Source organism: Mesocricetus auratus, unplaced genomic scaffold (assembly GCF_017639785.1).
Source record: "Mesocricetus auratus isolate SY011 unplaced genomic scaffold, BCM_Maur_2.0 Super-Scaffold_100001, whole genome shotgun sequence".
In the NCBI taxonomy this organism is placed as follows: domain Eukaryota; kingdom Metazoa; phylum Chordata; class Mammalia; order Rodentia; family Cricetidae; genus Mesocricetus; species Mesocricetus auratus.
Genome location: NW_024429187.1, coordinates 14,289,290 through 14,308,607, shown reverse-complemented (window position 1 = coordinate 14,308,607; position 19,318 = coordinate 14,289,290). Strand labels below are relative to the sequence as shown.

Genomic DNA, 19,318 nt, shown 5'->3' with positions numbered 1-19,318 from the left:
AACCAGCTCAGGGATGGCACCACCCACAATTGGCTGGGCCCTCCCCCATCAATCGCTAATTAAGAAAATGCCTACAGGCTTGCCTATGGCCCCACCTTACGGGGAGGCATTTTCTCCATTGAAGGTGATTCTGGCTTGTGTCAACTTGCCGAAAAACTAGCCAGCATGGGCACCTGTTTTGTGGCTCATATTATATTTGGACAGAGGGTAGCAAACATGGAACAAAACCTCCAGAAGCAATACTAGGACATTAGAATATCTTACAACAACTTGGTAACTTTCAAGAGGTACAGACTTGGGGACAGCTACGAAGCCAGGTGGTGTTACGGCGAGACAGATTCTGGGGCAGAGAGAGACGTTAAAAGCAGACTCGCAAACCAGCAGCAGAAGGCGTACCCTCTGTGCACACCTAGGGCCAGGTCTTCCTGGAAGTGACTTAACCCCAGAATCTCTCAACCTTCCCAAGAGGTAAACGCCTAACCATCTCCTATCTGATACGATGAAACCAACACATTTACGCCAAAAGTTCTCAGAAAGACCTGCCGGGATCTGAACCATGGCAGTGGGCTTACAGATTCCCCACACTCCTCTCAGACCCCACTGACAAGCGTGAGGATTTTAGGGTGACCAACACGGGTGCCTCCACCCACTAAGACTCATGTGTTTTAGTCTAACCACCTGTGAGTCAGAGGACGGGACCTCGCTTCCTCAGAAACGGGTTCCGTTATGTCGCCGCCCAGCCTGACCCTGGACCTCTAAGGCTCCAAGTGATGTTTCTACCTCAGCTGGTACTGCAGGCCCATGCCATCACACCTTGCCTGGGGGGGGGTCTTAGAAGTGTGACTTCACTGTTAAGTAGAGAGCCCTCATGAGTACAGTCGGCATCCACAGCTTTCGGGGCGCTTCCTTCGTGGGATTCTGGACTTGACTTGCGATGTGTGGCCCGAGTGTCCTCCGCCGCCACAAGCCCGCGTTGGTTCTCTGTCCTCAGACCTCCCAGTGGGGGGAGGGGGCATTTCTGCTCATTACACCCACCCCCAGGCCCACAGTCTGTTATTACGGCTGCCTGAAAGGGCCATGCCGAGGCTTCTGTCAGGCAGAAGCAGGAGGAAGGTGGGCCACTCTTAGCCCAGGTAGCACCGGAGAGAAGGGAGGTGACGGAGAAAGGCTCTGCCCACCCTTTCCTTCCTTGTTAGCATCTTCATGTGCTTTCACTCGCTGGGATTAAAGACGCCGTATCCAAAAGCAACTTGGGGGGTTTATTTCATCTTACAGCTGGAAGTCCGTCGTGAAGGGAAGTCAGGACCGGCACCTGGAGGCAAGGACTGAATCGGAGGCCATGGAGGGGAGCTGCTCACTGGCTTGCCCCTTGTGGCTTGCTCAGCCTGCTCTCTTACAGAGCCCAGGACCACCTGTCCAGGGGTGGCATTATTTACCGTGAGCTGGACCCTCCTACATCCATCATGGAAATATGCCCCACAGAACTGACCACAGGGCCGTCTGGAGGCAATTCCTCAACTGCTGTTCCCTCTACCCGGATGACCCTGGCTTGTGTCAATCGTCCACAAAGCCGGCCAGCAACAGTTATCAAACATGAGATTCAGGACGCGGTCAGATGGCTGGCACTGGAAACTGAAATGTAACAGAGGGTGTCACCTCAGTTCTCAGGGATATGGCAAGCTAAAAGTAAATTCAGCATGATGCAATCAAAACCATGGTCAAAGCATGGAAGTTATCACGGGATCTCGTGGCCCTGGCAGAGCTTAGGCAGAGGAGGTGACAACTGAGCAGCCAGGGGAGAATGTAGAATGTCCCCTTGGGCCACGGAGAGGGCTCGGGGAGGGGCACATTGGTGTCACAGGAAGAACGAGAGCCAGCACGGAAACAGAAAGGCAGAGACATTTCTCACGGGACCAGCGAACTCGGACGTGGCTGGTGGGTCCTCGGGGCACCGAGGCAGGCTGTGAGGTGATTCCAGACTTAGACTCCAGGGAGCAGTGAGGGGCCAGCTGGCTCCTTTACGCAGGAAGCAAAACGTGGTCATATTTGGGGTTGGAGTCCAGGTAGAATGAGGGCTAGCTAGAAGGGGAGGAGCTGACTGCAGAGAAGTGAGCTGATTGAGGGGCTTGACAAAGGTGTGAGGAGCCAAGGACGCCCTGAGGGAGTGAGGTTCTGGGTGAGCGTGTACTGTTTGACAGGAGACAGCTCTGTCAGAGACGAAGACATCAGAGCCACGGATGCCGGCAAAGCTTTACCCATATGGGTCAGGCTTGGAGTTGGCAAAGCCTTCCAGTTGCAAGAGTCCTGTCATCCGTCCGACAGTCAACCTTAAGGAGTGGCTTGGCCCAAAGGGGGCAGTTTTTAACTGGAGGGTACCTAAGTAACTAAGTAAAAGGCCAGGGTGGGGCAAACCTCTCTCTCTCTCTCTCTCTCTCTCTCTCTGGGGTGTGGTCAGGCTGACACCAAGCCGCAGGAGCCCATGTGGCCGGTGGCTTGGTGCTCATCTCTTTTGGACTGTGGCGTCGGTGGTGGGAATGGTGGCAGTGTATCAGTGGTGTGGCAGCTTCGTTCTGTCCTGTGAGTGTGACACACTGGTGCTGACTTGCAGATTAATAAACCATACTTGACCCCAGTTGACTTCCTTCTTCATCTTCCTCTGGTCCAAGTGAAGATGTTAACAGTGTGTGCAAGTATGAACGTTTACTATCGACCAATGAGTGCAAAAAATTCAGTGACTGAAGCTTTTTCCTTCTCCAGGAAGTTTGTAGCCTGAGGCTCCTGCTTAATGACACCTACTGCCAATCAACAAGTCCCTCCCGGCCCCCCCCAGCTGTGCATAATAAACTCACAGCATTCTGGGCTGCAGCTCCGTCAGAGAGTACAACCTGCCTGGCCCCAGCTTTCCTGTCCACGTGTCTTGTCATTTCTTCATTCCCAGGCAGGGTTTCAGGCGCCAAGATGATTAGCGGGTGCACAAAGGTCCTTCCAAGGAGGATGTCTTGCCTTGTACCAGAGCATGGATGGCCTGCTGAAGGCATATGGACACACTCTGGGACACCGATGACACAGAATTCTGGATTTCATGGGGGGGAGTGGGGGAGAGTCTTGAATATCACTTTAAGATTGTACCAGTCACTCTCCTCACTGCTGTGTCAAGGAAGCAAGGGTCTGCTTGGTCTCACTACTTGAGGGTGTTGGTCTGTCGTGGCTGGGAAGGCTTGGCCATGAGTGAGGCATGGTGGCCGTGAGTGAGGCGTGGTGGCCGTGAGTGAGGCGTGGTGGCCGTGAGTGAGGCGTGGTGGCCGTGAGTGAGGCGTGGTGGCCGTGAGTGAGGCGTGGTGGCCGTGAGTGAGGCATGGTGGCCGTAAGTGAGGCGTGGTGGCCGTGAGGCGTGGTGGCCATGAGTGAGGCGTGGTGGCCGTGAGTGAGGCATGGTGGCCGTGAGTGAGGCGTGGTGGCCGTGAGGCGTGGTGGCCGTGAGGCATGGTGGCCGTAAGTGAGGCGTGGTGGCCGTGAGGCGTGGTGGCCATGAGTGAGGCGTGGTGGCCGTGAGGCGTGGTGGCCATGAGTGAGGCGTGGTGGCCATGAGTGAGGCGTGGTGGCCGTGAGGCATGGTGGCCGTGAGGCGTGGTGGCCGTAAGTGAGGCGTGGTGGCCGTAAGTGAGGCGTGGTGGCCGTGAGTGAGGTGTGGTGGCCGTGAGTGAGGCGTGGTGGCCGTGAGTGAGGCGTGGTGGCCGTGAGTGAGGCGTGGTGGCCGTGAGGCGTGGTGGCTGTGAGTGAGGCGTGGTGGCCGTGAGTGAGGTGTGGTGGCCGTGAGTGAGGCTCTTGGTCACACTGCACCCACAGTCAGGAAGCAGAGGGAGATGAATGCTGGTGCTCAGCTCACTGTCTCCTTTTGATTCACTCCAGGATCCTGACTCTGGAACGGCGCCACGCACAGTCGAGTGGGTCCTCCCGCCTCAATTCCCACCCAGTCTAGAAACCGCCTCGCAGGTGTGCTCCACAGCCGTCTTCTAGGTGACTGCAGAGACCACCAAACTGACGATCAATATCAGCTATCACAGGACCTTCCTTAGGAGAGATGGTGAGCATCCATTTCCAGGTAGAGAACATTCTAGATTTGGGAGCCTGTGACCTCGTAAGCCACGGCACTCAGAGTAGTCTGTGATGGCAGAGTCAGACTATGTCCACTGGGATGTCCTGCCTCCGTATTGTCAATGTCAGGGGTTCCAGCAGAGGGGACACAGTGAGCCCCAGGCTAAGCTGTGTGAGCACTGCGGGTGGAGGGACAGCTGTCACAACACAACCTGACTTCCCTTAGGACCAAGATTTCACTGAACTTTAAGAGTTTAGACTAACAGCGTCACTGTAACTACCCTGGCACCCCTAAAAGTGGGTACTTACAGAACACCTTGCTTTTAAAGACAAGGAACCTTGAGTCTCCATCAGCCGGTTTATATAACCCACATTTAGTGCACAGCTGAAGACCCAACCACCCTCTGCTGCTACCTTTTCCTTCACAGAGACGCCATCCTCTGTATCTGCAGACTCAGCAAAGCCAGGGCTGATGGTTCAACAGCATAGCATCTCGCCACGCCGAATGAACAGGTAGCCCCACCTTCAACTCCAGAATTCCTAATCCAGGGACAGGAATACTTTCCAGAACAAAGGTTTCCACGGAAAATCAGAGACACCAGTCAGAGCCCCAGTACTAACGCACACCTTTAATCTGAGCATCCAGGAGGATCTCCGTGAGTTCAAGGCTAGCCTGGTCTACATAGCAAGTTCCAGACCAGCTAGTGCTCCATAGAGACCCTATTTCAGAACAAAGAGAAGACACCAGCCCAACAGTTGATAACTTCTTGTGGAAGAACTTGGGAGAGTGGGTGTGTCCCCTGAGGAAAAAGGCTCAAGCTTGGCACAGTGGCATGGGCCACTCATCCCCAAACTGAGGCAGGGAGGGGTATTGCAGTAAGTTTGAGGACAGTCTGAGCGACACAGTGAGCACCAGGTCTACCAGGGAGTCACAGCAAGATTGTCTCAAAAGCAAGACAAATAAACAGTAAAACAGGGCTAGGGATTTATCTCCACCAACTTAGCATGTGAAAGGCTCAGTTCAGTACCAAAACTAAAACTAAAAGAACAACAAAAATCATGGGGCTGGATGTTTTTGAAAAGGTATATATAAAAGAGATGTTTTCATGCAGCCTAATCTATTTCCCAAACCGCCGGCAGACTCTGTTTCCCGAATCCCTTCCGAGCAGCTCCTTGTGGCACGTTTTCTAAGCCAGCTGTCTACACTGCCAGCCCTCCCCCCCCATCTTCCCGTCTCTACTATGACGTTTTCATTGATCTATTGAAACTGGATGTGTAAGAGACATTACAAGCAATCGCATTGGTGGCAAGTTAGTTGATATATTTTAAAGTAAAGCAAGAGGGGACATGTGGGTGTCAGGGGAATAAATCTCTCTGTTTAACAACAAGTGATTTATTGAGCCCCTGTAGACAGCGCCCAAGAAAAGGCTGTAAGAACTGTGGATGGGCAAAGCTGGACTGTTCCCTCAGAAATCTCTCATCTGGGATCTGAGGGGGAACAGAGGCTTTATGGGAAGATTAACTAGATTCTAGATAAGGAATGAATTCTATTTCCACGTGCTAGAGAGGTGACCCCGTCGGTCTTCTGCAGGTAAGGCACGCTCCAGAAACAGAGGTGTTAGCGGTCACCCCGACTTACAGCTTTATTCCAGCCACAGCTCAGCTTTTCTCCTCAGCCTCTCTCTGTGGGAAGAGGGTGATGTTTCCAAGACAGCAAGGAGTCTGGGCTTTCACTCCACCCCCTTAGCTTCCAGCCTGGCTGAGGGAATGAGTGGCAGGTGGGTACCAGGTAATCATCCTGGGTGCTGATTGCATTCTCAAGTGAAGCTGTGAAGCCACGAGCTCCAGGGCCAGAAGCTGTGAAGCCACGAGCTCCAGGGCCAGAAGGGTATCAGCTGTATCCCAGTTCTGCCATGGACGCACTGTGTGACTGTGAACAAGCATCTGACCTCACTGGGCCTCATCCACAGAGTTAAAGTTAGAGCAGTCACCACAGTCACGGAAGACCATCTGGCAACTCCTCCTCCTCCTCCTCCTCCTCCTCCTCCTCCTCCTCCTCCTCTCTGACTGGGGACCTTTGGGTCTGTTCCCTAACACCTTTGCCTCAAAGTCACTCCTGGATACTACACCATTCTCCACCTTTTCTTTTCCTTTCTCTCTGTCTCCATGTCTCGTGTGTTGTGTGTGTGTGTGCACGCACGCATGCACATGTATACATTTTTGCAGGTGGGTATGCATACAGATGTGGGGAGGGAATGCATTGGGAGCACGTGAGTGTGGAGGCCCCAGACTGCTATCAGGGTATCAGGGGTCTCTCTCTCTCTCTCTCTCTCTCTCTCTCTCTCTCTCTCTCTCTCTCTCTCTCTCTCTCTCCTGACTTACTCATTGGTGGAGCAGGGTCTCTCCTCAATCAGACCCAAGTCTCACCTCCGCGGGCACTATTGGTATCCAGCCTGCTCCGCATATCCCCCTGTCTCCCAAGGCCGGAGGTCCACACTGGCCACCCCACCCACCCGGCATGTGCACGGGTCCTGGGGATGCAAACCCCAGCCCTCATGCTTGAACGGCGGTCACATGACCATTGAGCTGCCCCCTTTTTATTTCTGCTTTGTCCCTTGGTAGTTGTCTCTCCTTCACATCCAAACCCCTGGAAAGTTTGCACTTGTACTTTCATAAAACTTCAGACCCTGAACTCTGTGATCCCAGATGAAACTTAAAATAGCCACCAAGCCCATGTGACCTCATCGAAAGGTCGATTCTGACCTCCCAGTAGACTAGATTCTGCAACAACATTTGACCTACCCGAGTCCTTCATTCTTTTGTTGTTTGATTTTTCTTTTTTTTTAACTTGTTTTTTGCCCTTCATTCTTGAATCAACTCTCTCTTGATCCATTTCTCCTTCCCACCATTCACTGTCTCTCTCCTTTGCTGGAACATCCCAGAGCCCATCTCCAAAACTCCTTCCTTTTTTTTTTGAATTTCATTATTATCATCATCATCATTATTATTATTATTATTATTATTATTATTATTATTATTTTGAACTCCTGAGACTTGACCCCCCCTCTCCAACTATCTATGCACAGAGATCAAGGTACATGGCCACAAGTCCCCAAATCAAAGCTTCCAGGAGTCCCCTGGACCACACTCCTTTTTCATATCTCCACGCAGGTCAACGGCGCTCTCCTGCCTGGACTCGGCGATTCCCTGTTGCTCACGCATTCCACGTTTGCACACTTGCCTGCTCACTAGAATGCATCTGTGACCCCTCATGGTCATTTTTGGACACGTGTGCGAATGCCAAAACAACACTTGTGCCACTTGCCCCGCGTGTCCAAGCCGCGGCTCGATGGGGCAGGGTTCCGTTAGCTTCAGATAGCTGCCTTCATGCAGGTCCCTGTCATCTCACTACGATTTCATTAGTGCTGCACTTCCGTGCTGTTAGTTGATGGGTTTGCTGTCGGAAATGCCACCCCACCCCCCGACACACTCGTTTGTCCTGAAGTGCTATTTCCCGTCCCTAAGCTCCAGAAAGAAAAAGATTTTTGCCTGACAAAGGACATACATGTACCAGGCACACTTCCTTCAGGCACGAGCTGCAGTGTTAATAAACAAAACATGGTAAACAGAGTGTCCTTAAGCAGCAACACGCGTACAATCAGCGCCCCATAATCTGACCAAAAAAAAAGATCTGAGTTCGTGGGAACTTCACCCTTTGCTTTGGTTGGCTCCCCTTTCACTAAGTCGGCCATGAAAACCAACTACAAATCCAAAGCCACACCGTGCCGGCCTCCCAACACCATTCCTACTCATCTCAGAGGATGACTTCAGCTTCCAGCTGCTTAGGTCTACGGCCTGGAAGGTGCCGTTTGCCGTCACATCCCACAGCCAACACACCAGCTGGTCCTGTGCGGCTCGCTCTGAAGTCACTTCCTACATCCTCATCGTTGCAAGCCTAGTCCTGCCACAACTGCCTCAGTTATGACAGTCACATCCTAATTGGCCACCTGCTCCTATCCTTGGTCTTGTCAATCCCTAAGGCACAAGCAAACCCCAGCGCTTACCTCCCCCCCACCCCCAGCCTCCAGGGGCTTCTCAAGTTACACAGGGCAAAGGCCAAGTCTCACGGTGGCCTCCAGCTGAGCCTTCACCTTGGCTCTTACATTGGTCCTTCCTGCTGCTTCAGATGCCCACCCAAGGGTTCCCGCAGCCCCTCAGTCACATCCCTTTAGCAGAGGAAGAGCTACTGCTCCTCAAACATCACCCCTCATTCTCTCTGCCTTTACCCCGCTGGGGTTCCCAGCACATTCCAAACCTCGTCAAGGTTTTGAGGGCAAGGGCTGTTCAAGTCTCTGCAGTTTTCTCTGTACCCCAACAGGGTACCAGATATGAAGTCCTCATCGAAGAAAACCGATGATGGCGTTTGACTTCTCTTCTGTGAATGAAGAGCTATCACCCCAATTCCACCCTGCAGCTTATTCTCTAAGAGTTAAAATACTCCAGACTGCCTTCCTGCTGATGAGGGGCTCTGGGCCACCTTCAGCATCCTCTACTCAGCGGAAGCAGGAAGCAGGCACCACCCTATGTCTCTAAGCAGATGGGAAGGTTGACATCAGCTGTCTCTGACCCTCGATTTTGGTTACAGGGATTGGGAGTGGCTGTGCTGTCTTAGAAAGATATCATTGTAAAGATATCATCATAAAGCCACTATTGGTGTGAGCTGAGTTTTCTTCGTCTCACAAACAACCTGTCTCCTCTCCAGGATGGAGCATGGAGGAAGGGCACGGCAGGGACTACTTTCATCTCCAAAAGGTCTGCTATAGAAAGAGGGTTTTCCCTGCCGTCCTGGTGTCCTTCCCGCTGCTGTGATAAAACGCTCTGCAAAAGCAACTCAGAGAACAGAGGGAGCTACTTTACCTTAACCATCCCAGTCCGGAGAACTCAGAGCAGGAACCCCACAAGGAACCCGGAGCAGAGACCTTGGAGGAAGGCTTCTCGCCAGATCCATCATTTGCAGACTCACCGTTAGTTAGCTGGCTTTCTTGTGCAGACTAGGACCACCTGCCCAGGGAAGGCTGAGGCCCACTGGGTTGGGCCCCCCTGCAACACTGTCCTACAGACATACCCGCAGGCCAATCTGGTCTAGGTCTAGGTCTAGGTTAATGTTAACCCGGATGCCTCTGCAGGACGCTCTGCAGTAAGCTTTGCTCATCCTTTGGTCAGGCACAGAGGAGGTCACAGTGCCGGTATGTGGTTGAGGCTCAGCAGATCATCTCAATGGACCAGAAAGTACAGGACAGGACGGGACCGGCACCCAGGGACCAGGCTGACCTTCAAAGGGCCTACACCTAATGACCCACTTCCTCCTCTCCACTCTTCCCAAGGCTCCGGAGCCTCCCAAAACAGCGCCACCTGCTGGAGGACCAAGCATTCAACCACGTGGAACACAGGTTCAAACCATCTCTGGCTCTGCCTTCCTGATGAGGTGTTGCTTAATAGACGACCCAGATGCCACGGAGCCATCATGGGGTGCTGGGGAGCCAGCTGCTCTTGCAAGCTTGCTGTCAGCCAGACAGAATTACAGGAGTCAGGCTGGGGGCCACGTGCAAGGAAAATTTAAGGAGTCACCCACAGAGGCATCATTTTTCGGGCTCAGCCTCCTCCTCAAAAAAAAAAAAAATTAAAAAGCCCCACTCTGTTCCCATGCAGGACAGCCTCCCGGCCCGGGGGCTTGCTCAAGCTCCAGTTCACAGATGTGTCACTGTGTCCCCGGGGCTCTGTAGGTGTGCTGCAGGCTGGCCAGTCTACAGCCGGTAGTCCAAGTACAAAGACTATGGACATTGCTAAATGAGTTTCTATGGGGCAAAAAAAGAAAAAAGAAAAACACAGGCTCTTTGTAAGAAACTGGGAAAGAACTTAGGAACCGAAAACCCAGAGATTAAACACCTGTTTACTGCACATTCTATCTCGTCCCCCCCTTTTTTTAATCTACATGTGTGGGAAGAAATAGTTTTAAATGAATTGGATCATTCTAACAAGTTTTAAATACTTTTTCCTACTTACTATTCTACTGGGCAAAATTCCAGATCATTAATCTGTTCTTGCCATTTTGTTTTTCCCCCAAGGCCACAGAGCATTTTAACATACACACACACACACACACACACACACACACACACACACACACACACACACACGCCATGGTTTGTAGAATAATGGCTACCCGTTTGCCACTTAGACCACTTCAGTTTTCATTATCGAGGTCACCCCCAGGTAAGCATGGTTGCATGTAAACATCCGTGTGCCACTGATGGGTTTTCCAAGGATAAAAGCCATAGGAATGAAATCATGCGATCAAAAACATACCGGTATTTTTAAGACTTTAAATTTTCCTAAGCTGTACTGCAACCCAAAGAATGTGAAATTGGCTCTTTTCCAAAGGCGGTTCAGAGTCAAGTCTGCTCAGTGGTCTGTCCTAGGGTCCCTCAAGCCACTGGTAGAGCTAATCTGTGCCCCCAGAAACTCCAAGGGCAGCACGAGCAGAGGCCAGCACTGGCACCCCAGGCCCTTCCGGGCTGTTTCCTCACTTCTACAGCTGGGCTGGCTGGCGCATGTGGTGGTCAGGTGATGCGTGTGGGGTCTTGTAGTCGGGCAGCGGTGACTCAGCCAAACCCACTCAGACCTTGCTGGGATCACAAGCTGAGAGCACTCACTCCCCCGAGGCCCGATAGCCCCCCTCCCCCCGTAATTAGAAGAGGCTGATTACGCTTGAGCCTGTGGCTGTGAGGATTTGCGACTCGTGGTTTAACCTGTGACTCTGTCAACTGTACCGCTCGGCGCTCTGCCTTCTTTTCCCCCTGGTTGGAAACACTCAGAGAACGACTTGGGCTCAAACTCCAGCCTGTGTACTCTGAGAGCTTCCTGACAGGCAGTTTGCAGAGAAACTTTGGGGTGCATATGTCCAGGTGTCCATCTGAAACTCGGACACAGGACTCCCAGCTGAACCGGAGGGCGAGTTTTGATGCATGCTCACTGTCACTCTTACACACATTCTGGTAAGGTCCAGAATGCCCTGGCCATTGTAAACAGTTCTGGAGAACAAAGACTGACCACCCCTTAGGGCTTCTTGTCACTTCGTCCATAACGAGGTGAATCATGTGACCAGCCAATATGAGAAGACTGGAATGGGACCAAGGGGAGCTAATCCCAACGTGGCTGTGTGTCCATAGCTTCGGGGCCCTCAGACGCTCTCTGGGTCAACGTTCTCCATGGACTTCGTGCTTTTACTATGGTTTTGGATGTGGAATGCCCTCACAGGTGCCTGTGTGAACACTTGGTCACCAGTTGGTGGCGCTATTTGGGGAGCACGTGGGAACTTTGAAAAGTGAAGTCTCACTGCGGGAAGGAGAGCACAGGGCCTCAAGCCTCTGAAAGTTGCGGGCTGACGCTATCCAGCCCTGCTCTCTACTCCTGGCCCGCCACAGTGTTGAGTGAGGAGCCCCCGCCTGTACTCTGTGGCGTGGACGGCTCCACGCCTACTACACAGTGACCAACTGAAACCCGGGGAATCCACCAGCCATAGATCTCTCCTAGTGTCCCCGTAGGGCCCAAGGGGACTTCACATAGAAAGGCACCCACCTGGCCTCTCAGAGCAGAGGTGACTCCCGAGTCTCTCCCTAGAAGGGCGTGTTAGTCATATCTCTGTCAGGCATTCACAGATGAGCTACAAACCAAGCCACATTGTCACGCTAGGGGATGGGATACATGTGCAGAACACCAGCTTTCAGTAGCCTGTGAAAACACACACACTCACACAACACACACACACACACACACATATAGCTTGGCGAAATTCACTGGAGTTTGGGGGCCAGGAATTCTGCTCAGTGCTTATTTGAAGAGGAAACTTCTGGAATTTGATTGGGGGAGGCACTGGGACAGGAGGGGGATGGTGTGCCACTTGGCTTCTGTAAGGACCTCAACAGTTTCGCTGAACTCAGAGGAAAGCAAACATGACAGCCACTTGTCCTAAGACACTCTACAGGTCACTGGGCTTGAGTGGAGGTGACTGTGGGGGACATTCTGAAGGTCAGTGGGCTTGAGAGCAGGCGAGTGTGGGGACACCGTGAAGGTCGGTGAGCTTGAGAGCAGTGTACAGATAGCACCGTCATACATGGTGAGCGATTCATGACCTGTCCTGTCATCAGGGAGAGGACTGAGGAGTCTTCGGAGGATGTGGTGAATAGGAGACACTGGAAAGGAAAAAGGGACAGCTGGACTCATGTGTTCCTGAGGGAGAACTTTGGGGACAAAAATAAACCCTTGGGTTGGAAGACTTTAGAAGTGAATGAAGGGGGATTAGGGCAGGGCAAAAAATTCGTGTGTTGAACCATCCTTGCATTCCAGGGGGAAAATGTTCTGTAAATTCATGTGTTGAACCATCCTTGCATTCCAGGGGGAAAACGCTCTGTAGTCATGGTATACGAGAGGATTTTACGTCTATATTCATTAAAAATATCAGCCTTTGGCCTTGTTTGTTATATCATCTACATGCAGCATGGACATCATGGTAATGCTGATCTTACAAAAGGAGACTGGAAACATTCTCTTCTCATCCATTCTCAGGGGAAGACTTTGAGAAGGATGGTGGCCTACTGCTCAAGTGTGCCGTAGAATTCAGCAATGAGACTTTCATTTGTTGGGAGGTTCCTCATGCAGTGGTCTGGACAGGCTTTTATGCATCCTGAGTTTTCCTGTCTGCAGTGCACTGTTCACAGTATTCACAGCACCCGCGTTATCTCTACGGCACCACTGACTGCTTCCTCTTTCGCTTTGTCTTGGCTCGTCAGTTATTAGTAAGCCGGTTTGTCATTTATGAAGAGTCCATTAGCTGGGCCATAGAGATGGTTCACACATCAGAACCTGATAACTCTCACCAAAGACCTGGGTACGGTTCCCTGAGCACATGTCAGGAAGTTCACAAATGCTGTTAACTCCAGTCACGGAGCAGCTCATGCCATCTTCTGGCTTCTGAGAGCAACACACACGCTCATAAAATCATTTTTAATCTTTAAAAAAAGGCGTAGTCGGGTTTTATTTTACGTGTTTGCGTGCATTTGTGTACCCTACCATGTGTGTTGTTGGTGTCTAAGAAGGTCGGAAGAGGGCGTCTCACTCCCTAGAACTCATTACGGGTGGTGGTGAGCCACCCACCACACAGGCGCTAAGAACTGAACCCCGCCCCCCCCCGCAACTCAGTTTCACTTGTTTTCTGTCTTCTGTTCTCTGTGCTCGTTTCTGTTTTCATGTTCGCCGTTTCCTTCCATCTGCTAATTCTGGCCTTTGTTTTTTCTTCTTCTGGTTCTCTGGAGGTAATTTAATATCCAGGACTCTGACAACTGCTTTCCAAAGTTGCCGTGCCATTTGATCTTCGACTGACAAGGGGGCCATTTGCTCTGCAGTCTCACTCAAGGCAAGAATTCCTAGTCCTTTCCGCTTGCCACACATTCTGATGTGTAGGAGGCTTTAGCTTTCATTCCCCCCTCCCCACTGATGAGCCTGAACATCCTAGCGGCCATGCCCAGCTCCCCTTGTATGAGCAGTTGGGCTCATTTTGCTTTTATTTGTGGCTTTTGATTCATGGCTGAGCTTTGGTTTTTTTTTTTTTTTTTGCACACTAGGAGATGATGATACATTGTGTTTTCAGTTTGTCCCTAGTGTCATTGCTTTTGGTCTTTGAAAAGAAAACACTTTTAATTTCCTAAAATGTAATTTATACATTATTTTATGCTTTACAGTGAACAAAATTAGTATTTGTGTGCAAGATGGGTCATGTAGGTGTCTATTTGTTGTTAGGGCTCTAAAATAGCTTTGAGTTTACAGTTGCTTTTATGTCATAAACAGCAAAGAACAAAGACAGATGTAAGTCCTAACTGCAAAACAGCTGATTGGTTTGTTTTGTTTTGTCTGTTCAAGATAGGTAACATGTAGGCCAGGCTGGTCTAGAACTCACCATATGCCAAAGATTCTATAAGGAGTTGCCTGGATTCTGGATTCTGGGATGGCTTTAAACTCACAGCAATCCTCTTGCCACAGACCCCCAAGTGTGTGCTACCATACCCAGCTAAAATAGCTATTCCTGAGCCGTGGGCTCAGTGGAGTGTTGGAGTACTCAGTAACCACACCCCAGGGCAGATTATGGTGGAATCCAGCCCACACACCTAGTGCATTTTGTTCTGCACACACAGTCTGGATTTTGAATACGTGCATATTCTGGAAGTCTCTGCTAATATTTTTCTCTTACCTGCTAATATTTTTCTCTTACCTTTCTCCTTGACAGAGTGAAACTGGGCCCCGGTTTGCTGCAGGGTGCTTCCCACACACAGCCAGGCTGTAGGTTGACAACAAGGTTTTGAAAGAGTAAATAATTTTGTTGCTATTACTTGGAAGCAAAAATTGAGTTTCAAAAGATAGGTCCTTGAATTCATTATGTTGGAAGGATGAAAAGCATGGTGGTTGCATGGCCTTGCAAATGTACAGGCAGATGAAGATAGATAATGGAGGGACATCAGAGATCCACTGTCACAGCACCCTTGGTGCTGCCTGCCTAGGCTTGAATGGGTTGGGGGGGCATTGTTTGCCTTTCCTTTTCAAGCCTAGATGCTAATCTTTCTGGCTATTGTAATTTGGTGATTATTTACCCTGGGTAGATAATGCAGGGCCCTTCATTAAATGTTTTCAATGTGCGTTGTTTCATCTGGTAATTACAATAACCAGAAAGAGTCTGCGTTGGATGGTCAAGGCTCTGATCTACTTTTTAATTGTATTTTTTGAGAAGGCAGCTATTTAAACCAGAGTATTACATTGAGTGGACCGCAATCCACCGGTGCCTAATTCATGGTCAGTTTTAATCTTTCTTAATATTTAGCAAGGACGGCAATGACAGAGGGGGTCATTGTTTTAGCATGGGAAGGTCACACCAAAGAGACAAGGAACTAGGGAAGGCAGACGGCATTCCCCAAAATGTTCTGCAGCTTCTGAGTGGGACTTGACCTCTTGTATAGGCTTCACACTGGGGAGCAAGGGTGGGTTGCATGGGCCTCATGGCCTGAGGGAGGGTGTGAACACGAGAGACACTGATGAGCAGGAAGCTCGGTGCCAGCCGCAGAGCAGACGCCTTCCTCACTTTTGGCCCGTGCCTAAAATCATTTATTGTTTCAACAGAGTTTTCAAGTCACAACAGCGCCCTGGCATTCTGCTGAACACTGTAGATAATTCTGAAACCAGTGCCCACTCTCCGCAGTGAGAGAGCCCCGTAGGTATGAGGTAGGGACTATGGGGGCCAAAGTGATTGGCACAGACCCCGAGTGTTTCCGGAGTCCCTGGGGTGGGGGTGGGGGGAATGGGCAGCCTAATATGGTGGTTCAAGCCTGCCTTCCCAGCCCTGGGGAGGGCGGTGTAAGAGGATCATTGTGAGCTGTAGGTCAAGCGGGTCTACAGGGTGCATTCCAGAGCAGCCTGGGTCAGAGACTCTCTCTCTCTCTCTCAAAAAAAATGTTAAATTGGCTGGGTGTGGTGCCTCATATCTGTAACCCCTGCACAGGGAAGGTGCAGCAGGAGGGTCATAAGTTCAAGGTCCTCCTCAGCCGCTCGGTGAGTTTCCGGACAGCCTGGCTACTTGAGACCCTGACAGACGGATAGACGGACGGCAGCTTATAAAATCCGTGGACAGAGCAGGGGAGCTGGTGTTAGAGTTCCCGGCTTCACCACTCAGCAGTTAGACAGTGTCAAGGGGGAAATACTGAAGCCTGAGGGACAGAAAGAACCCGAGATCTGGGGGTCTCTAAGTCTCAGATTAGCGCTTGTCCAAGGCTGTCGCTGTGGAGATGAAAGGGACTCGTTGCACTCACGAGTCCCTTTTTTCCGGCAGAAAATGGTAAATGTGACACCAAACCCTACCCCAGACTCTGACGTCTCCAGCTAGCCTGAATGCTCTTAAACCTAAAACCAGCATTATAATATTTTTAATGTAGTCTTTCCCCGAAGCCTTGGCATAAGGAACTAGATCCAGCGTCGAGGAAGCAGGAGGGAAAGAATAGATACACATCACATAATTTCAGCAATAAGTGACTTTGCTGAGCCGAGCGTTGCTTGTCACGTGACCCCGTCTCTCCTGTTATCAGAGGATCCCAGCCTGTCTTTCTACGACTGCCTTACATTACAGGCGAGAGGCCCATCTTTGCCCCACGAGATATGCGCAGTTACTTGACCACCAGTCGGCAAACACATTGCAAAATTCAAAAGTCTACGCAGCACAGACTCACAGCCTGGACTACCCCACCTCCCTTCCCCAGGATGCTGTCAGGTAGCAAAGGCAACAAGGCTGTCAGCTCTTTACAGATCAATCTGTTGGGCCAACGTGGGGTTTTTAGTGGGATCGTGGCAAATGGATTGGGAACGTGCAGTACCTTAGGTGATTACACTTCAAAGAGCTCTTGGGGGAGGGGAGCAGAAAATGAAAAGGAAGGGAGAGCCAGTAAGGCACACGGGGAGACAGCAACGGGAAATCTCTTACTTGGTGCGCTCTCCTTTCTTATAATGAACCTTCCAGCTTCCTCGTGGGTGGGCATCATCCGCCTGACCACCCCGATCTGCGGGAGACTTCCTTGTTGCCGGTACTCTGGGCAGGCTGCCCCTTGTTAGTTTAGCGCCCACACCCTTTGAGAACCTGAACCAGGTGAGGGCAGAGACACAGTGGTAAATTGGGGTGATGTTGTGGGGATGAACAGGGGCTTCATTTGATGTGCCAACCTTAGGGTTTCAGAGGAGAAGCATAGTCACGCATTAGTCACCTTCACACAGCACCAAGGAACACACTAACAAAAGGAGAGACTACTTTGGGTTCCTGGGTATCACAAGGCTTAGGCCACCCTGGGAGGGAAGACCTGTGGACCCAAACTCAGCTGCGGCGATAGGGAACTGGGGGGGGGGCAGAGACAATATACCCCTGTGACTTTCAGGTTATTTCCCATCTGCTGAAGTGGCCAGGACATCCCCAAACTGTCTCACAGCGGGGAACCAAGCACCTAAAGCGTGAGCTTGTAGGCCGGTTTCAGACCCACGCAATGACCCAGGAGGCAGCTATGGGCTCACTTTACAGGGAAGCCACGCGGAAGGGCAGAAGGCAGCAGGTGAGGGAAGCAGCAGCTGCAGGCAGAGAAGAGGTGGAGCAGAGCAGACCTGCTGTGAAGCAGGAATATGCGCTTCCCTGGGAACTCACAGCAGAGGGGAAAGTGCGGACCGTGTGGAGTCAATAATCCCCAACAGCTGTGGAAAGACCCTCCTAAACTCACGGTGAGGGCAGCTTTCTCCTTGTGGGCAGCTCTAACTAGGTCGACTGGGAGAGAAGGGACAGACGAGAAAGAGGCAACCATTAGTAATGCGGTGAGAAAACAAGACGGGTAAATCAACAAGAAAGTTATAACGCTGCAAGTGCCCAGATCAAAATGTCTGCATCCCAATCGCTCAGGCCCCAGGTGTCCCCAGCCAGGACCATAAGAGGTCTGCGTGGCCTGAACAGTTAGCCATCTTTGGCGTCACTGGGGTGACCTGGACCGTGAACCTTTCCTTACTTGCGGATGAGGCTGTGTACGAGCAAGGAGCCCTCTGGCTGTGAGACTCACCTTTCCACTCTCCTCCCAGCCTTCCCGTCGCCTTCCCCCAGAGCACATGAATGACCGTAGGCAGGACTGGTTAAATGTCAGACCGCTGTTGCCTGGAGAGCTATGATTCCCTCCACGTGCCTCAGCGGCTGGACACAGCACGCCCTCCAGCTCGGCGCCTTCCACCAGTACGCCTTGCTGTCTGTTCCCGCCGGTGAATGTTTAACCACAAAACCAGCGTCCTGTGCTAGGGGCCATCTATCTGCCGTCTCCCTTCCCAGCGGGCGGTGAAATAGGCTGCTACCATCTTCTGCGAGCACTCCAAGGTGGGTGTCTCTGGAAGGAGAAACTAAGACAGATTTGTGATACGGTCTATTCATTATCAAGTTGACCCTCCTGAAGGAGGACGAAGGCTTGGGTTAGACAAAGAAAGCTGGCCGGGGCCGGGAGGTCAAGGTGTCGGCAGTAACCTTGCAGCTGCCCGAAGCTCTTCCCTCAGTCACGGACATAGGTACTCTTGCAAGATGCAGGCAACATGACCCTCTACATCGAAGGAAGACACCGAAGGAGATGAAATCTGGGGGCTGTTGGCTGATCACACTGTCCACAAGTGGGCATCCAATCATGCCTTCAAGTGAAATTGGATAGATGCTTCGTGACAGATGATAGGAAGATGAATGGACAGATGTATGAATAGATAGATGGTGGATAGACAGACAGATGAAAGATACGTGATAGCAAATGGACTGTAGAGAGATGCATGATATATGTACACGCTAGGTAGCTGGAGATATGATAGATGCATGACAGACAGATGATAGATTATAAATAGATGATTGGTGGATGGTAGATACACAGTGTGGCTGGTTTTCGAGGACCACCAGTCCCCAGATCACGACATGGAGATTTATTATTAATTATGAACGCTTGGCCTTATCTTATGCTTGTTTCTTGCTAGCTCTTTTTACTCAATTTAACCCATTTCTCTTCTACATTTTGCCTCAGGGATTTTTACCTCTCTTTCATTCTGAATGTTCTGCTTTCCTGCTTCCCCTGTGTCTGTCTGTCTGGCAGCTGCCTGCCTGGCTGTCCCCAGGGTGTCTTCTCTCTTTGTCCCTTGTTCTCTTCTCCCCCAAGCCTGGATTCTTCTTCCTGTCTATTCTCTCTGCCCGCCAGGCCCTGCCTATCCCTGGGCTGCCTAGCTATTGGCCATTCAGCTTTTTATTAGACCCATCATGCGCCCTAGGCAGGCAAGGCGAAACAGCAACACATCTTTACGTAGTTAAACAAACATTCCGTTTCACTTCAGTACAGATTAGAGATAGGTTGGTAAACTGATAGATGGTAGATGGACAGATGACAGCTAGCTAGATAGCTGGTTAGATGATTGATAGCCACATGAATGACATATAGACACATGAGAGATACATGATAAATAGATGGTAGGATGATGATAGATGAGTAGATGATGGACAGATGACAGAGAGATATAGATAATAGATACGTGTGGGTAGATAAGATAGATGCGTGATATATACGTAATAGGTAGACAGATTACAGCT

At 51.0% G+C, this 19,318-nt stretch overlaps 1 long non-coding RNA gene across 1 annotated transcript; it reads right to left on the bottom strand.

The window, feature by feature from the left end:
* Window positions 1–11,972: 11,972 nt before the first annotated feature.
* Window positions 11,973–17,044, bottom strand: LOC121139745. The gene is made up of 3 exons (XR_005876660.1): window positions 16,670–17,044; window positions 14,420–14,485; window positions 11,973–12,347 (listed from the first exon to the last, which is right to left on the bottom strand). It is a non-coding gene; the product is annotated as an uncharacterized LOC121139745 (long non-coding RNA).
* Between the last annotated feature and the right edge of the window lie 2,274 nt (window positions 17,045–19,318).